We start from the raw sequence: 21,321 nt of genomic DNA, 5'->3' as shown, positions 1-21,321 counted from the left end.
AGTTTAAAACTACAAATTATACACAAAATGTGAGCTAAATTAATTAGAGAATTAATTAAGAAGCGTAAGTTTAAAAACCTAGTTGATATTGTACCACATCGGGTAATCAGATTCATTTTCCTAAAGTTGTTAAATATAATTTGTCTTGTAATGCTACCCTTCGGTAAATTGTTACAACACTGTATGATATATGTAACTTATTAACAGTTTCATTAATTGCTATTAGAGAAAAGAAGCTATGAAAGCTGGTACACATAGGAACAAATGTTGAGGCAGATGGTTGAAATTAGTGAAACGTGATTAGTTGCTGAACCAGTTTACTTAATTAGCTTTCTACATCAGAATAGTTAAAATAAATGTGTCATGTTGTCTTTAGGAAATTGAAATTCATGGGATGATCATCACATATATTTTAAAAAATAACAAGACAAAGAGCAAAGAACTATGGACTCTGGCCCCTGGTCATTAGTTTTGTTCTGAGAGCCTGTTGAACTGTTCAATGGAAATTTCACCATTAGGAAATAGCCAACAGCACTGACATGTCTCCTTTGCCTGCAACAGGGAAAGCAGAGGAGAGGAGCACGTGGGAATTGGCCACTGCCCTCAAAATTTCCTTGATGTGGTTATTTCTTAGTAAACAATTTTCGAAGGAGTTGAAATGGATTTTTTGCAATACAACTTGCAAAACTTTTCAGTGAGATTCTAGAAAATTCCAAGGCTTGTAATAATTTTAAGGCTCAGGTCACTCCTGACTGACTATGTTAGTGAGAATGAGAGTAGAAAACTCAATTTTTAAGGTGCTTATCCCCAATCACTTCTTATAGCTTTGAGTTTGGCACCCATACCCAGAGCCTGAAAAACAAATAGATACAATTGAAATTTTTATAAATTCATGTTTCATGTATTGGAGAAAATCTAATTTGAAATTGTTTAACTGAATTTTCCAAATTTGGTATATTTTGCGGTTTTTACTTTCTGAGGTCTGCATAGAATTAGGAGAATTTATTTTTCCTTCCCACAGGAATGTTTTTCTATGTTTGCTGTTTAGGACAAACTTTTAAACTTTACATTAGAAGTAGAGAATTGGGCTATCAGCATATAAATGTTTCCAATGATATAGTTTTCAACCATTTTTTTCAAACATAAGTGAGCTTTGGTGGACCATATGTTCAACCAAATGAGTCTACATGATAACCATACATACAATTTTGAACACTTATCCTTTCCCCTGTTGGGATGTTCTGATAGTGTTACTTTTACATTGTTTAATTTAGGAATTATGGAGTTGCTGCCAATGGGGTTTACCTTTGTGACACTTCCTGTCAGCATGCTTGACCTTGGGAAAGCAGGTTGGAATTAGACTGTTTGATTCATAATGTATTGATACACATCATTCCAAGAACTTATGGACATTCCAAGGTTTCATGAAATGTTTGTGTTACAAATGCTTAAAAAATTTTCTATGATACAACACTAAAAATGAAAATATAAGAATATTATTTATATACCTATAGCATAATTTTTAAAAATAAAATATTGTTAATTTGCTAAGCTCTTATATAGTAACACATTGCCATGGGCTTTTAAAGTGTCTCACAAAAGTCCATGAGTTAAAGGTTCTGTGCCAAGTTGCTGAGAGTGGTCAAAATTGAAGAGGTGGGGCCAAGTGAGAGGACTTTAGGTCTCTGGAGGCATGCACTCAAAGGGATTTATGAGACCTTTATTTCTTCTCTCTCTCTCTTTTTTTTTTTTTTTTTTGGCCATAAGGTGAGCATCTTTGCTCTGCCTTGCACTTCTGCAATAATGTGTACCACAGACCCAAGAAAACAGGGACAATAGATGATGGACATAAACCCCTAAAACTGTGAGCCAAAATAAACCTTTTCAATTTATAAATAAATTATCTTAAGTGTTTGTTAATGTGATAAAAGCTGACTGACACATAAACAAATAATATTTATTATAGAAAGAAAAGGTCCATATTTTATGTTTATTTTGATGGAAACTATAATATAAAATATATTTAATTCCTGTTCAGTTACATTCCTATTTGTGTGCTTTTATTCAGCAAAGAAAACAATGCACATTTTAAACTTATTTAAGATTATTATCATAATTTATCTGAACTATAATACTTTTTATAAAAAAAGAGAGAAAAATGATAAGGACAATGTTAGCTTGCTAGAACTTATAAATTAAATCCAGAAGGGCTAAGGATAATCACTCAAAAATAAAGATAAAAATATATTATATACTATTAATCAATGGTATTATTATTTTTTATATTAAGCAATATAGGCATAGTGCTAAGCAAAATTTGAAGTCAACATAGCTATTATGTTTGTGCTTTATAATGTAGCTTGGTGACCTAGACTCTTAGTTTAAGAAAGATTAACTTACTCTCACTAAATTGTTAGCTATATTCATTACACATCCATCTTATCCTATGCATTAAATTTGAGATGCATTAAAAGAAGAGGTATGGCATCATTACTTATCTTTCTAGTCATTGAAAAATAAATAAATAAAATGACAGCTATCCAATGACTATGTCTTGATTCAAATTGTTTTAACCCTGAATGTTGGGAGTAATAAGAAACATTTTTTCTCCTTTGGATATGGAAAGCTCTTATACTAACAACAAGAAATATAGCTAATCTATAATCATAATTTATTTATGTACATCAGATAGCAGGTTTTAATGCAACTAGGACCACTGACTTCCAAACAAATGACATACGTCTCTAAGGAGAAATCACATTAAATTAGCCCTTGGCAGAGCGCAATAGAAAAAGGTGGCAGCCATGAAATCAGTATTTTGGTCAGCTTTTCATCACTGTGTCCAAAACACCTGACAAGAACAATTTAAAGGCAGACATTTTTAGTTTGGCTCATGGTTTGAGACGTTTGGTCCATGTTCAGCAGAATCCATTGCTCTAGGTCCAAGGTGAGGAGGAATGTCAAGGCAGAATGGTGTGAAAGAGGATAGCAGCTCAGAACATGAGATCCAGGGAGCAGAGAGACAGCTCCATTCACCAGGACTAAAATATAAACCCCAAATGAATGTCTCCAGTAACTTATTTCCTCTAGCCACACCCTACCTGCCTACAATTACCACCTAGTAAATCCATGTCATCAGATTAATCCATTAATTAAGTCACATCTTTCATAATCTAATCATTCCACCTCTGAAAAATCCTTGCATTTTCTCACACATGAGCTTTTGGGGAATACCTCATATCTAAACCATAATTTTTCACCCTGATCCCCCCCAAAGCTCATGTCCGTCTCACAATGCAAAATACATTTAGTCTATTTTGAAAAGTTCCCATAGTCTTAAAAGTTCCAGCATTACTTAAAATCCAAGTCCAAAATCTCATCTAAGACTCAAAGCAAACTCTTAGCTGTCAGAGTAAAGATAAAACAAGTTACATGTATCCAATATATAGAGAACAAACATTTTCAATCCACAAAGGAGAAATAGGGGCACAGAAATAAGGGATGGGACCTAAGAAAGACAGAAATACAGATGAGCAAATAAGTCCTGTAACTCCACATCTGGCATCTGGGGTACATGATACCATACTGTTTTCCTCAAAGGGCTTGTGTAGCTCTGCCCCATGAACTTGCTTGTTTCAGCTCACATGACCACTCTTGTCTTATTTTTGCTCAATTCTTGAAACTTTCCTCAGCAGACATTCCATGATACTGACATCTCTTAATCTCTAGGGTCTCCACTGCAGCTTTGACTTTCTTCTCACATATTCATGCATAATCTTCTTATAAAGAGATTACCCTATTATACTTTGCATGCTCTTCCTGATCTTCCTTTGAAATCTTGGTAGAACCTCCATGACCCCCTAACTCCAGCCTCCTGCATTTTTGCAGAACTAATACCACATGTTTGCCACCAAGGTTTGCCACCATCTCAAACAGAAGCAGTAGCCAAGACTTCCGGGACTACAGCTGCAGCAGTCTCTGGGTACCTAGGTGGCTGACCATAGTGATAAAACTTCCTAGTGCCCCCTGCCCTGTGCAAGCACAGTACCCCCGTTGTCAATTTTCAAAGCAAATTTTACTTGAACCATCTTGAGCATGATTGGGATATAGTCATGCCAATCCCTGAGATGCCTTATAGGCATTTTTCATATTGTCTCTGTGCAAAGTACTTAGAATCTCTTTAGTGTCTGAATCTTTCTACTTTGCCTTCTGCTCCTGATTATCACAGAAAATTTGGCTTAAAACCACCAACAATATCTAGTCATTCTCTGAATGCTGGGCTGCCTTGAATTTTTTTGCACCAGATTAATTAGTACCTTACTTTTAAATTCAGCATCACAGAAAGTCTTAGGACATGGGGAAAATGTGGACTTTCTCACCAGAACATAGCATGAATGTTCTCTAGTCCAATTTCTAATAGAGTCCTCTGAACTCTCATGAGCCCAGTCTTCACTCTCCGTACTCCTACTGACATTTTTGTTTACTGAGCTGCTAGCAGAATTGTTCATTAAGTTCTGCTTACAACATTCTAAAGTTTTTCCAGCTTGCATCTCTAAACACTTTAACATTTCTCCCTGCTACCCACAAATCATCAAAAAAGGTTTCTGAATTATATGGTCAGATTAGTCACAGTACTGTGACTAATCTGACCATATAATTCAGAAATAAAGCATACAAAATAAATAAAGCTAATAAAGCATCTGGCAAGAACAATTTAAAGGTGGAAAAGTTTCTTTTAGCTCACTGTTTCATAGGTTCAGTCCATGATCAGTCAAATCCATAGCTCTGGGTCAAAGTTGAGGAAGAAAATTGTCTTACACATGAGCTTTTGTGTAAACTATAACAATAACTACCTAAGCTATAACAATAAGAATAAAACAAATGTTGGAATGGTTAATTTTATGTGTACAATTGATTTTGTACAATTGATTTTGCCATGGAGTGATATTTGATTAAATCTTACTCTGTCTGTGCTGAAGAGAGTTATTTCTGGATGAGATTAACATTTGAACTGACAGACTGAGTAAAGTGATTACCCTCCCATATATCTGCAAGCCTCATTTAATTGGTGAAAGTTTGAATAGGATAAAATACTTTGTAGGAATTTTTTCCCCATGTGTTTGAGTATCTTTGAGCTGGAATATTGGTCTTCTCCAGCCTTACACCTTGGACTTGACCTGTCACAGTACCAGAGGTTCTCCTGCATCTAGATCTCTCAGCCTGTACAGTCACTTATGCCAATTTCCTACATAAATCTCTCTCTCTTTCTCTGTGTATTTACATACCTTAGTTGTTCTGTTCTTTAGAAAATTCTGCCACTACAAACTGAAAAGTTAACAAATACTTAAAGGATATGGGCCAGCATGATATTTAGAACCCTTAGAAGTCTTATGTAAAGAAAAGCCCGTAAACACTTTCTAATGCATGAGCCCTAAACTTTTTCACATGAGAGAAAAGGTTGTCATGCTAAGTGAAATAAGCCATTCCCCCACAGTCAAAGGTGGAATATTTTCTCTTAAATTCAGAAAATAATCCAAAATAAGGGGAAGGGGGATAAGAAAAGAATAGAAGAAGGATCAGTGGAATAGACAAAGGGGAATGAAGGGAAGAGAGAAAGGATGGTGTAGGGAAAGAAAGTAGAATTAATCTGACCTAATTTTCATATATGAATATACCATAGTGAATCTCACCATCATGCACTTTCACAAGAAACTAATAAAAAAAAACTAAGTAAATAACAGTAAGATCAATAGAGGGAAGGGAATAGGGGTAGGAAGAAGATGGAAAGGGGACTGAATTAGAATAAATCATATTCCACGCTTTTATAGTTATGTCAACATAATTCTATTGTTATGTATAAATAGAAAGAACCAATTAAAATAAAAGAGAAAGCCAAGCAACCCTCCATAGACTCTCTCCCCTGATACTAGTTTGCTACCATTGGAACAAAAGGAGAAGAAAAAAGCTTCGTTCACTATGAGTGGAATAAAATACTTATTTGATCCTAGGAGTTTGTGCTGATTTAAAAACCATGAAGATTTGGCTGCCCTGATGAGAGAGGAAGGGATGCTGAGAATGCCAGAACAAGGGATTAAAAAATCCCCCAGCACTGCTGAAAGTCTTGCAGTTAGAAACAAGCTGAAACAAATGTCTATCTCTAAGAAGGAGGAAAGATGTGGAGAACCCATTTCTGTGATAAGCATGCAGGATCTGCTCTAAGGTGAGGTGGAACATAAATATTGGTAGAACTTATCAAGCACTCCAGGCCTCATGCTAAGTACAAGGCAGTACCAAGGCCATAGGAAGAAGCTGAAGTCTGTAGTGAACTAAAGGTAATGAGAGCAACAACCCCATTCAACTGAGTACATTTACTGCCTAGACTCACCCAGTCACTACCTTAACAGATAGGAAAACTGTGCCCATTTCCTTTCATAAACTTACTGCACTCTATTGTTTTTACCCACATTGTCTGCATTTAATCTAATAATATACAATACACCAAACTGTGACAGTAACAAAACATAACACATTCAAAGAGATAAAACAGTTCACAGAGTCAAATGAAGGTGTGATACATATGACAGTGCCTCCTATGGGTGAGCTGGAAGTTGAGCAGCATTGAAAGAGTAGTACATAACTACCAACTTGGATTTATTTCAGGAATGCAAGGTTGGTTGAACATTTAAACAGCAATAGATTTACTTTACAATATTAAAAGAGGAAACTAGAAAAAGACATAACAAATTAATGGTTGTAGAAAAATTTTCAAAGTTAACCCTCAAAAACGACTTTTGTTTCCATATATAGTCTGCATGGCTGAACTATGGGAATAAATTGTGAGAAATTAGTTGCTAGGTGAATTCATTGTGATGTGAACATCACAGAGTGTATTTACACAAACGAAGACAGCTATAACACACTAGACCAATATAATATTATAGGACTACAATTGTATATGTGATTCATTGTTGACCAAAACGTGATTATTTAATTCATGACTGTGCTAGCAACTAAGAATTGGAAATTGAATTAGAAAAAATGTCACTTATATTAGCAGAAGGAACTATCAAATACTTAGGAATAAAATTTATTACACCAAAAATGACAAAACATTTCTTGGAAAAGTAAAGGAAAAGATAAATCACGGGAAAGAAAAACTATATTTATGGATCAGAAGACTCAATATTGATAAAATGCTAATTCTTTCCTAATCAAACTATTGAACTCTCAGCAACCATTTGTGTGTGTGTGTGTGTGTGTGTGTGTGTGTGTGTATGTGTGTGTGTGTAGGGTGGGAGGAGATTGGCATTGTCAAGATAATTCTAAAATCTATGTGGAAATTAAAGTATGTAGATTACCCAGATCAATTTGAAATATACAAAAATTTGGAGGGCTCACATAATGTGCTTAAAAAACCTATTTTAAAGTTACCTTAAATAAAACAGGGTAGTAGTGATTTTAGAATAGTCATATTGAGCAATGGCACAGAATTGTGCCAAAAATAGACACATGCTCACATGGTCAACTGTTTTTGATAAATGTGCCAAAGTTATTTAATGAAAAATAAATAGTCTTTTTAGCAACCAGTATTAAAATAATTGGCATCTACATGCCAAATAATGAAATTAACACTTCACTTATGGCACATTAAGGAATTGAATTTACAATAGATTATAAGCCTAAATATAAGATCTAAAACAAAAATCAATAAAAACAAAAACAAGACAAAAAAAAAAACTTCTACAGAAAACACAAGAAATTTTTTTTTCTATCTTAAGTTTGTCAGCAATTTCTTAGGAAACACACAAACACACACAAACACACTATCATAAATCATGAAAAAAGTTGATAAGTTGGACTTTTCAAAATTAAAATGCTTTTTTTGGAAAGATATTTATTGAAGAAGTGAAAATTCAAGGTATAGACTTGGAAAATTATTGTAATACACATCTTTTGAAGGACTTGTATCCAGCTCATGCAATAAAATTTTAAAACTTGATAGTAAAATAACCCATACAAACAAACAAAAAACTTGACATTTCATAAAATAATATAATCACTTAATAAGCTCATGAACAGGAACTGGGTATTATTATTCATTGGGAAAATGCAAATTAAAACCATAATAACATACAGCTATGTATTTATTATCTTATCTAAAATTAAAATAAACATAACAAGTACCCAAATGATATGGAATTAATGTGCATACTATTGCAAAATGGCAAGGCTATTTTAGAAAGCAATTTAATGAAGATCTAAGACAAATAGAAGCATATATCTCTGTAAATATCTGTATGTAAATACAACCATTTTATTCATAACAGCCAAAACCTGGAAATAAAGCAATGTCTATCAGTTGGTGAATAATTACCAAATAGAAAGGTACATCCATTCAAGGGAATACTATTCATCACCCAAAAGAAACACATTGTTAATATGTGCAACACCCTAAATAAATATAAACAAATGGGACTGGGTATGTGGCCCAGTAGCAAGGGGGTTGAGCACTGCAATAAATGAATAAGTAAATAAATAGCACTATAAAAATATCCTTATAAAATTGTTAAAGTTATAAATTGCAAGGCAGTGATAAAAGGAGAACATCTACATGTTGCCACTTGAGTGAATAAATGAATCTGAAGACTAAGCATCAACAACTGCTAACATCATCAACTGAGTGCAGACCAGACCTGGTGTACCTTCTGATGACAAAACACGTTTCCACGAACAGGCCCGTCCCATCAGTGAGCTGAGTTTGATCAAGCCTCTGAATCTGGGGTCAACTGAAGGAAATTCAGAGTGTAAGAGAGTGTCTTCCATTACTTCATCAGTACAGCAAGTATGATCATAACGATATAAGCATCAGTAAAATCCAAACTACAGCACACTCTAAGATCAATGAGTCAGGTTATTCAACAGATACGTTATAAAGAAAAGAAAGGGATGAAGAGAGTAATTTATAGATTAAAGTAGACTGAAAAGATATTTTTAAAATGGTCAAGACTATAGTCTCTTGACACACTTTCATAATTGCAGCCATAAAAAAATACAACAAAGTGATTACTATAAAAAGCAGGCTACTTGTCACCTGCGGAGAAGGAGGAAACTGGTTGAAATGTGCCACAGAAGAGCTTCTGGGGTGGTTTGAAAAATTCTATGACTTTTCCCTGGTGGCAGTTACAAGGGAAATTATCTTAAAAATAAAAATAATTCATTGCTGTGGGTTTTCATGTCTATGTTTTATTTTATAGTAATAGAGAGAAAAATAGTGTGGAAGAGTAAGGCAGTGCTTTAAAAAACTACTAGCTGAAAGAGAAGATTTAAATATAAATTAGTTATTTTTAGTGAGGAGATTACCTTCATTTGGGGGGTAAATTAAAAAGTTCTTTTCATTCATCCTGTAGAAATAGTTGTTGTGTGCCCACCGAGCAGCTGGGACTTTCCAGGGGCTTTAGCTCTTGTTGAACTTATAGTCAGAAGGTACTTATTTTTTATTAGTTGGGGGTGCCATGAGATAAACAAAAATCACACAAAATATTTCATCACATAGGATTCTATCTAATAAACTTGTTTTGCAGGTGACATAAAAGCTAAGAAGCTAAAGCAAAATTAAGCAGCTACTTCTGCCCCTTGGGCTGGAGAGACCAGGAGAGAGGCCATAGTTATCAGAACCTAGAATTAGAGACCAAAGATGGTGGCCCTTTTTGGGCTGGAGCCAAGGAGATGGAGTAAGCGAGAGAAGAAGGAAAACACCCTGGCTCTTTCCTCCTCTTGTCATTTTAGTCTTCAGAAAATGTATAGTAAATGTATATTAAACCTTTTCTTTCTTTTTATTTATAGTTATATTGGGAGGGAGGGGCATGGCCTCTTGTGACAAAGGCTTGAATAACAGCTGATGGATTTGTCTTTGACATGGACATTAAAATGCACAACCATGCCAGGTACAGGTATGGTGGCGCTCACCTGTAATCCCGGCAGCTCAGGATTACAAGGAGGATCCCAAGCTTAACACCAGACTCAGAAATTTGGTGAAGACCTAAGCAAAATAGGACCCTGTCTCAAAATTAAAAAAAATAAAATAAAAGGGACTGGGAATATGACTCAGTGGTTAAGCACCCATGGGTTCAATCCCTGTTACAATATGTATATATATAAACACACACACACACACACACACATACACACACACACACAACACACACACACACATACACAATATTAGAAATTGGCTTTTAGAGAGTTTTTATTTATTTTTTCCATTTTGGGTTATATGCTTATGTTAAGCCATCAGTGAACACTTTGCCAGATCCTTAACCCAATATTCCTTTTTTTCACAGATTATAGATCCTAATGGACTGATGACATTTTTATTTTGGCTCTTTGTTGATCACGACTCCAAAAAATGAACAGAAGGACTTATTTGTTAGAAATTCTGGTGAACAGCTTGCTGCAAGTTTAATCAAAACAAGTTTTATTCAGACCAAGCTTGTCACTTTGGCACATGAAGTAACAATAGACAATGACCTTCATGGGGTCTTGGAGGTGAGCCAGAACAAAAGGAGTGTTTATTCTTAGGACTCCTAAAACGTGCTTGTGTTAAGGCTGCATGTTTTGCAGAACTGGTGGAAGAAGAGGTTGATATTTGTGATCTTAAAACTCTTCATTTAAAACTTGTCAATATTTAACATGAAAATTGTATGATTTGCTATTTACAGTGATTCTATTTAAAAGATATTTGCATCATAATCTTATTTTATATTATCATCTTCTAAGTTTAGTAAAAGCATCAGATTAGAACATACTTATTCTAGTAACATTTTTTTTGTGTGTGTGTGGTGTGGGGTATTGAACCCATGCCTTGTATATGCTAGGCGAGTGCTCTACCACTGAGCTACACCCTAGTGACATACCTCTTCTATATAGTATCATTACCGCCATCTTGTCAATAGCAGAACAAGGGGAAGCTGGATGAGAATGTAAAGACAAAAAAAAAAATTAAATTAGCTTTTTATAACTTGCACTTTCAAATAATTGAAAATTAGAAGTTTCAGAGAAGGACCATAATGACAGTTCTGGTATAAAAACCTGTCAGAAGAGTTAGAAGTACGGAGGACAAACATCATAGGAGAAGAAAGTTGAGGTGATTTCATCCTTTTGAAGTCACTATTATTTTATAGCTGGAAGTAATTTTGCAACCCCCTTCAACCTCCAGGAATAGCCAACAACATCTCGAGAATTTGATTGTTTTTCACAACTACACAGCTGGGGATTTGCTACTGACTTCTAGTGTGTAGAGGGCAGAGATGCTGTTCAACATCCTACATTGCATAGAACAGTGGCCCCAAGAAGCATTCAGCACCAAATGCCAAAAAAACGCAGGAGGTGAGGGGGTGGGGGGCAGGGAGGGTTGTGGCTCAATGGTTAAGTGCTTGCCTAGCATGTGTGAGGCTCTGATTGGATCCATGGCACCACATTAAAAAATAAATTAATTTAAAAAATTAATTAAATAAAGGTATTGTGTCCATGTACAACTAAAAATATTAAAAAAAAAAAACTCTTGGTTTACAGCCTCTGATAATTTACTTATTTTAAAGCATCAGTATATGAGATTGGCCTATAATAATAGAATGCTTCCTAACCAATAAGACTTAATTAACCTGGGTTGGGCAGAGTGACACATACCTATAATCCCAGAAGCTTGGGATGTTGAGGCACAGAGATCCCAAGTTCAAGATCAGCATCACCAATTTAGCAAGGTTCAAACCATCTTAATGAGACCTGCCTTAAAAAAAAAAAAAAAAAAAAAAAAAAAAAAAGGACTGAAGATGTGTGTGAAAAGTACCTCTGGCTTCAATTCCTCATACAAAAACAAAAACAAAAAGACTTAGTTAACTTGAACAGAGTTACCAGGAAAAGTTATATGTTCTTAACTACCCATAAATATTTGATAGATAGTTTTCTCTTTGGATTTTTCTAAAAACTGTATTTTTAGAAGGGAAAGGGAAAATGTATCAAAAATGATAGTCCTTGGGGTTGGGGATGTGGCTCAAGCCGTAACGTGCTCGCCTGGCATGCGCGCAGCTCTGGGTTCAATCCTCAGCATCACATACAAATAAAGATGTTGTGTCCGCTGAAAACTAAAAAATAAATATTAAAAAAATTCTCTCTCTCTCTTTTTTTTAAAAGAGAGAGTGAGAGAGAGAGAGAGAATTTTATTTTTAATATTTATTTTTTAGTTCTCGGCGGACACAACATCTTTGTTGGTATGTGGTGCTGAAGATCCAACCCGGGCCACACGCATGCCAGGCGAGCGCGCTACCGCTTGAGCCACATCCCCAGCCCTCTTTCTCTCTCTTTAAAATAAAATGATAGTCCTCTTCAATAATGTAATGTTTGTCAACCAGGAAATGCTTTAGATATACTATGTCTACAATTAATGAAAGGTATCATAGACCCATTTTATAGATGGAGAAAGTGAATTTCAAAGAAGCTGAAATAAAATCTCTAGGTTACCTGACTTGCTAGTGCCACCAGCATTTTGAAGATAGGTGTTATGAATATCTTCTCTTCCCACTGGACACTTCAATCAATTGCTTTGCATACACAAGTTTTCTTTTCTTTTCTTTTTCTAAAAATAAAATGATAAAAATTGCCTAGGAGTTAAAAAGTTCTATGTATCTAGTTGCAAAGAAAGGACCTGGGCTTTAACTGTTATGTATTATTATTCCCATCTTTTATGTTACTCTTTAGAGAAGATGAGTGAGCCTGTCATTATTCTGATAACTTGTAAATAATGAGGACAGAATACATGTTTATTTTGACTTTATTGCATAAACTCTATCTCAAGGTAATCATAGTTGATATGATGAAGTTTTTCTTTTTATAAATTAAACAATTTTTAGAGCAGTTTTAGGCTCACAACACAATAGAATGGAAAGCACAGAGAACTCCTGTGTACCCAGGCTCCAGACATGCCGCTGTCTCTCCCAATATAACCGTCCCCCACCACAGTGGCACATTTGTTACAATCGAATCTACATGGAAACATTATCACCCAATGTTCACAGTTTACATAGAGTTTACTCTTGGTATAGAATATTCTGTGGGTTTTGACCACTATAATGGCATGTATTCACCTTTGTAGTATCACACAGAATAGTTCTCCTATATTAACAACCTCTGTGCTCTGCCTATTCATTCCTCTGTTCTTCCAACCTCCTGGAAACTACCCACCTATGTACTGTCCCCTATAGTCTTTTCCTTTCCAGAAAGTGGTACAGTTAAAATCATATGGTATGAAGCTTTTAAAGATCAGCTCGTTTCATTTATTGATATGCATTTAAGTTTCTTTCATGTCTTCTTTTTAAATTTTTTATTTGATCTTTTTAGATATACATGACAGTAGAATGTATTTTGACATATTATACATGTATGAAGTACAACTTATCCTAATTAAGATTCCATTCTTGTGGTTGTATATGATGTGGATATTCACTGGCCATGTATTCATTTATAAACATAGGAAAGTTATATCTGATTCATTCTACTGTTTTCCTATTCCCTTCTCTGGAATGCAATATGGAGATTCCTCAAAAAACTTGGAATGCAACCACTATTCTACCCAGTTATCCACTCCTTGGTATATACCCAAAGGGCTTAAAATCACCATACTACAGTGATGCAGCTGCATCAATGTTTATAGCAGCTCAATTCACAATAGCAAAGCTATGAAACCAAGGTAGGTGCCCTTCAACAAATGAATGAATAAAGAAAATGTGGTATATATACACAATGAAATATTACTCAGGCATGAGGAAGAATGAAATTATGCCATTTGGCAGTAAATGGATAGAACTGGATAATTTCATGTCTTCTTGTAGCTTGTTAGCTCATTTCTTTTTAGTATCAGATATTACATTGTCTTGACATCTCATAGTCTATTTATCCATTCACCTACTGAAGGACATGTTGAATGTTTCCAGGTTTTGGCAGTTATGAATCAAGCTTCTATAAACACCCATGTGCAGGTTTTGGTGTAGAAATAATTTCTAATTAATTTGTGTAAATACTAAGGAGAGTGATTCCTGAATTATATATTTAATTTTGTAAGGAACTTTCCAACAGTCTTCCAAAAAGTTTGTACCATTTTGGATTTCCAAAATCCTGTTACTCTGCATCCTCTCAGCATTTAATGTTGTCAGTGACCATAATACAGAATACTAGGACTTCTTTCTCTGGGATAACTGTATAACTTAGTACCCTTTAATCAAATTTTCCCTCCCCCTATTCTTTCCAACATCTGGTAACCAACATTCTACTCTTAATTCCCCTGAGACTAAATTTTAGATGTCATAATTGAGTGAAATTATGTAGTACTTATCTTTCTGTGCTTTATTTCACTGAACAGAATGATCTCCATTTCCTTCCATATTGTCACAAATGGTGGGATTTCACCCTTGTAATGGTGGAATAAGTATTCCATTGTTATTTGTACTACATTTTAAAAAATCCATTCCTCTGTTGATGGACATTTAGGTTGCTTCCATTTCTTGTCTCTTGTGAATAGTGCTGCAATAAACACAGGAGTATAGATATCTCTTTGGCACACAGATTAATTTCTTTTTGAATATATACCCAAGAGTGAGATTGTGATTGTGTTGAAGTCTTTAGATCAATTTGGGAAGAACTGACATATGACAATATTTAGCTTTTCTTTCCAGGAACATGAAATATCTCTACATTTATTTAGTTCTTTGATTTATTTCTTTAGAGTCTTACAGCTTTTCTCATATAGATTTTGGACATATGTTGTTGGATTTATACCTGAGTATTTCAGTTTTTAGTGTTATTTTAAATGGAAATATGTGTCTAGTTTCAAATTCTACTTTTTGATTGCTGACCTGTTGCAAAGTGCTTGACTTTTATGTATTAACCTTGTATCTCACATCTTTGCTGTAATTTCTCCTCAGTTTCAGAGGGGTTTTTTTTGTCAGTACTTTTGAATTTCCAACATTGATTATGAAGATAGTTTTATTTCTTCCTACTGGATATCTTTTATTTCTTTTTCTCCTACTTTATTAGCAAGAACATCTAGTATGATATTGAAAAGCAGTGATGACAGGTGATATCTTAGCCATTTTCTTGATTTTAGCAGAAAAGCTTTGAGTTTCTTACTATTAAATATGGTGTTAGCTACAGATTATTTTATAGTTTTGTCAAGTTAAAGAATTTCCCAGTTATTTCTATTTTGCTGAGAGATTTTTATTATAAATGGGTATTTTGTTAAACACTTTTCTTCTTTTGTCAATATGGCCATGTTATTTTTGTTCTTCAGCTTGTCCATGTGGCATTACACTGATTAACTTTTTAAAATGCCGAAGCAGCTTTGCATACATGGGATACATTTTACTTAGTTGTGGAATATAATTCTTTTTATACATTATTGGACTTGATTTTCTAAAATTGTGTTGAGAATTTTTGCATCTATATTAATGAAAGTGCACTCTGTATTTTTCTTTTCTTGTCATGTCTTGGACTGGGTTCAGTATGAGGTAATGCATTTGTCCCTTGGAATCTGTGGAAAATTGGTCCCAGCTCAATTACCTTAGGTAAAATGGTGTGATATTCACATATGACCAACACACACACCCTCTGTATGGATAAAATCATCTCTAAGTTACATTGCTTTGTACATTGGAAATGCTACAGACATAGTTGTTGTACTGCATTTCTTAGGGAATAATGACAAGGTGGGAAGTGTGTACATATGCAGTAATAAAACTATTTTCTTTTTAATATTTGTGATCCACAGTTGGCTGAAACCATGATGTGGAATCTGCTGATGTGTGAGGTTGACTGGATTGGTCTCATAGCATGCCATGCTGGTCTTCTATTTTCTGGAAGAGATTGTAGGAAATTGGTATGATTACTTACTATCATCAGTACAATGTCCATAGGATCTATTGTAATGTCTCTTATTTACAATACTTGTAATCCAAATGATCTTTTTTTCTTCCTTAGCTAGCCTGGCTATAAATTATCAATCTTATTAATATTGTTGGGTATTGGATTTTGATTCTGTTAATTTTCTCAACTTTGTTGCAATCTTATTGATTTCTGATCTAATTTTTTTTCTTTTTTTCTGCTTCATTTAGAATTAATTGGCTCAGCTTTCTCATTTACTAAAATAGAAGTTCAGGTGGTAGATTTTAGATCTTTCTCCTTTTCTAATATATGTTTGTTATAAATTTCTCTCTAATCACAGATTCTCACAAATTTTGATAAATTGTATTTTCATTTTCACTGAGCTCAGAATGTTTTAGAATTTCACTTGAGATTTTTTCTCTTTGATCTACATGCCATTTATAACTGTGTTGCTTAATTTCTGAGTATATTGATATTTTTCTAGTTGTCTTTCTCATACTGATTTTTAGTTTAATTCCACTGCAGTCTGAGAACAGACACTGGATGATTCCTGCTCATTTAAATTTGTTAAGATATATTTTATGACTATGTAAGTGGTCTATCTTGATGACTCTTACCTGTGATCTTGAGAAGACTGTGTAAATCTATTGTTATAGGATGTGAAAGTCTACAGATATTGATTATACCCCACTGATTAATGGTGGTGTTTAGTTTAGCTATGTCCTTACCGATTTCCTACCTGCTGAAGTTGATCATTTCTGACAGAGGTGCATGAGAGTCTCCAAATGTAAATGTGAATTATATATTTCTCCTTGCAGTTTCATCAGCTTTGTTTTATATATTTTGATGTTCTCTTTTTGGGCTCATACACATGAAGGATTGTTTTATTTTCTTATAGTTTTTATTTAACATTAACTAGTATCTAATATATGTGTGTATGTGTGTGTGTATATATATATATATATATATATATATATATATATATATATATATATATATATATATATATAGAGTAACCAGAGATTGAACCTAGGTACACTTAATAAACTGAGTCATATATCCAGCCAATTTTATTTTTTATTCTGAGACAGAGTCTTGCAAAATTGCTTACAGCCTTGCTAAATTGCTGAGGCTGGCTTTGAACTTGCTATCCTCCTGCCTCAGCCTCCTAAGCTGCAGGGATCACACGTGTGTGCCACTACACCTGGCTCCACTTATCATTTCTAATGCTTCTCTTCATTTCTGATAAACATCCTTGCTCTGAAATCTTCTCTGTTTGAAATTGATATAGCTTTACTCTCAATTTCTTTTGATTATTTGATTAGTATTAGGAAAGAATATGTTTTCCCATCTATTTTAATTTACTAGGTCTCTTTGCGTTAAAGAGGGCTTTTGATAGACACTATATAGCTGGATTTTTGTTTATGCTCACCCTGACAATTAGTGCCTTGTAATTGGTGTGCTTAGACCATTGACATTTAAAATGTTGAGTGAAATAGCTAGACTAATACTTTTTTTTCAATATTTTTAAAAGAGAGATAGAGAATTTTTTAATATTCATTTTTCCATTTTATGGTGGACACGATATCTTTATTTTATTTTTATGTGGTGCTGAGGATCGAACCCAGCGCCCCACGCATGCTAGGCGAGCGCGTTACTGCTTGAGCCACATCCCCAGCCCCGGACTGATACTTACTATGCACATTACTATTTTCTCTTTTTTTTTTGGTCTTTGTTCTTTGTTCCTATTTTTGTCTTCCATACTTTTCATATCTTTTGTATTTTTAATTGCACATTTTATATATTTCAATTTCTCTCCTTTCTTGAAATATCAGTTATAATATTTCCTTTTTAAACTTTTTTAAGTGGTTGCCATAGAGTTTGGAAGTATCCTGTGTCTATTTTCAAATAGCATTGCTTCATTAGATTTTTTAAATACCTTATAGCAATAAAATAGTCCCAATTTCTTCCTACCATCCTTTGTGTCATTGCTGTCATTTATTTCACTTATACATAAACATGCATCAGCATAGGTACATAAACATATAAAATAGAATTTATTGTTGCTATTATTTTCAGTAAATGATTATTAACCTGATCAATTAAGAATAAAAATAGTTTTGACTTTCCCTTCACTTATTCATTTTCTGCTGTTCTTTTTAATGTGGACCTCATGTTTTGACTTATATAATCTTTCTTCTGTCTGAAGAACATCTTTTAACCCTTCATGTAAAGTGGGTCTACTGTTAACCAATTCCTTCAAGGTTTGTTTGTCTGAAAAATATTTTTTCTTTACTCATGAAGGATAATTTCAAAAGGTACAAAACTCTAGTTTGATGGATTTTTAATCTCCTTAACACTTTAAATGTTTCATCACAATTTCTTTTGGCTTGCATGGCTTCTGGGCAGAAGTTAAATGTAATTCTTATCTTTTTTCCAATATAGGTAAATTTTTTTTGTCTTTTTTTCCAAATTTTTTCCTTATCTTTGATATTATGAAATTTAAATGTGATATGGGTAGTGTCTTTTTTTCTTCTTCCTTTTTTTTCTTTTTATCTGATACTGGGGATTGAACCCAGAGGCGTCTTTTTCGTTTTGAGACAGGATCTTGCTAAGTTGCTTAGGGCCATGTTCAAGGCTGGCTTTGAACTTGTGACCTCCTGCCTCAGCCTCCCAAGCCATTGGGATTACAAGTGTGCACCATCACACCCAGTCTTTTTTTGTTGTTGTTGATGCTGTTGTTCAGGTTTTTGGAGTTTCCTGAATCCACATCAGTGTCTGAAATTAGTTTTAGGAAACATATCCCATCATTATAACTTCAAATATTGCCTCTGTTTCTTTCTTTTTATTTTTAAAGAGAGAGAGAGAGAGAGAGAGAGAGAGAATTGTTTTAATATTTATTTTTCAGTTTTCAGTGGACACAACATCTTTTTATTTTGTGTGGGGCTGAGGATTGAACCCAGCACCCCACACACGCCAGATGAGCACATTACCACTTGAGCCACATCCCCAGCCCCTCTGTTTCTTTCTTTATGTTCCTTCCTTATCTCCCCATTATGCATATTAAATGCTTATTGTATTTTTTGCACCTTCTTGGATGTACTATTCATTTTTTTCTACTTCTTTTTTCCGCTCTTCAGTTTTGGAAATTTCTATTATCATATCTTAAAGTTCAGAATTCTTTTTTCATATATATATGAAATATATGCTATTTCCTATGTTTTTGTTACTTTGTTGTTTCTGTTGTTGTTGTTGTTGAAAAGTGGACTTGAGTATAAAAACTGTGGTAAACAGGTGGTTAGTAATGTAGCAGAGAGGCATAGGGGAGGAAAGGGCTCTATGTGCTATGATTAGGTCTCAATCTTTTGGTGAGCCTGTGTCCTGCACTAGAATTTTGCGTCTTTCTCAATATCTTCCCATCCCCTGTTAAGAGGGATAGAATGCCTAAAGTTGTTGGGAGTTCAGGATTTTCCTTCCTCCAGGTAGATGAGGCTCTGGTAAAATCCTGTTACGTCACATCTGTTAAAATAGCCTCTCCTGAGGGCAGGCCTTCTTAGGAAGAAGGACATCACCCTGGAGGATTTCAAAGCAATTCTTTCCCTTCCTTCTGCTGGAGGCACATGGGACTTTTCCTCAGCTATCCACTATGACCTGGTAGAGCTCTTGGAGGTAAATTTTTTCAAAGGCCTGGCCCCCGTGGCTGGGTTCTTGGAGTTTCACATTTCAAAATTGTCCATACTGAGACTTCCGTGCTTAAAGAAGTTAACTTTAATTTCTTTTTGACAGGTAACAACATTATGAGAATTTACAAATGCTTTAAAAAGTTGGATGTTATGGGAGGTTTTAGAGGAAACAGGACAAAAATTCAAGTTATAAGAGAATGAAGCTTCACATACAAATATGTTGAAAAATATTTTAAAGCAAAATATAAGCCAGAGCACATAGTATTGTTAGCGTGTCTAAAGAGGCAGGCGATACAAGGATTGGGCAATAATATCAGCTGGCACTGAAGAGAGCTGGATTTGAGTCCTGCCTTTCCTTCCTTCCTTCCTTCCTCCCTCCCTCCCTCCCTCCCTCCCTCCCTCCTTTCCTTCCTTCCTTCCTTCCTTCCTTCCTTCCTTCCTTCCTTCCTTCCTTCCTTCCTTCCTTATCGAACTTAGGTAAATCAACCATTTGAATTATTCAGTTTTCTTATCTGTGAAAGGTGAATAACCAGAGGTGTGCTACAGCCTATATTTAAGAAGATGATAAAAAATTTTTATATGAAATTAAGCCTAAAATATAATGTTTTGCAACTGAAGCATACAAAAATTGACGAAATATTCTAGCATTTGAAAAACAAATGTCTGATTCAGCAAAATCATTACTGATACAGTGATGAACAAGTGAAGTCCACCCTACATCTTCTTTTTAACTTTGATTTTATTTATTAGCATAAAGAAAATCTCAGCATCCATTCATGTAAGAACTACACTTGTTTCTCAGTTATTATCATAGGCTAACTACGGATACAAGAGACAGACAAAAAGTGGATTAGACAAAGGTGAACGGACAAAAGCAGGAGTAGGGATAGGAAAGACAGTAGAATGAATTGGTCATGACTTTCCTAAGTTCATACATGAATACATGACCGGTGAAACTCCACATCATGTATAACCACAGGAATGGGATCCTAATTAGAATAAGTTATACTCCATGTATGTATAATATGTCAAAATACACTCTACTGTCATGTATAACTAAAAATAACAAATAAAAGTTAAAAATAAGAGAGACAGACAAAAATCAATAAAAGCATTCTGTGAGATTGTACTGGGTTATATGGAATTACAATAGTGAATATTATATATTTCATTATTACTAAAACATGATAAATTACTTAGGACATTCAGCATAATATCTGCTACAAAGAAGGTCATTGTTTATATTATATCTATGGAGTGAAGGAAAAATATAAAGTGGAGTTTGGTTTAGCAAGAAAAGATTTGGCGTGTTTTGGGGTAGATTTTGATATAGGGTTAAAGTTGAGATTGAGAGCTAAAATAAGAATTCCCTGTCAACTTTTGCCTTCCTTGATTCATTATTTTGCTTATTATCTTTAGTTTAAATAAACTGGATTCCTTCACTAGAATCCTGGGGAGTTTTTAAAAATACAGTCTTGGACTTGAGAATCAGTCAATGTACCAATCTGGGATTTGAAATGCATTCCTAGTAATCCTGGGGCATCCAACCCAGCTATGCCTATGGGCTGGGGTTTGGAAACCACCAGAAAATAAGAAGAACCCAGAGTTGTTATTCAAATTCTACAGTGCTTTTTCGTAGTTCTGTAAACTTGGACAAGTTTCCTGACTTCTCTGTACTTTGCTTTTCCCATCTCTAAAGTGGGACCAATGA

The sequence above is a fragment of the Spermophilus citellus genome (genome assembly GCF_964194105.1).
Source record: "Spermophilus citellus genome assembly, chromosome: 11".
Taxonomy (NCBI): Eukaryota; Metazoa; Chordata; class Mammalia; order Rodentia; family Sciuridae; genus Spermophilus; species Spermophilus citellus.
Note: the sequence above shows the minus strand (reverse complement) of the source record.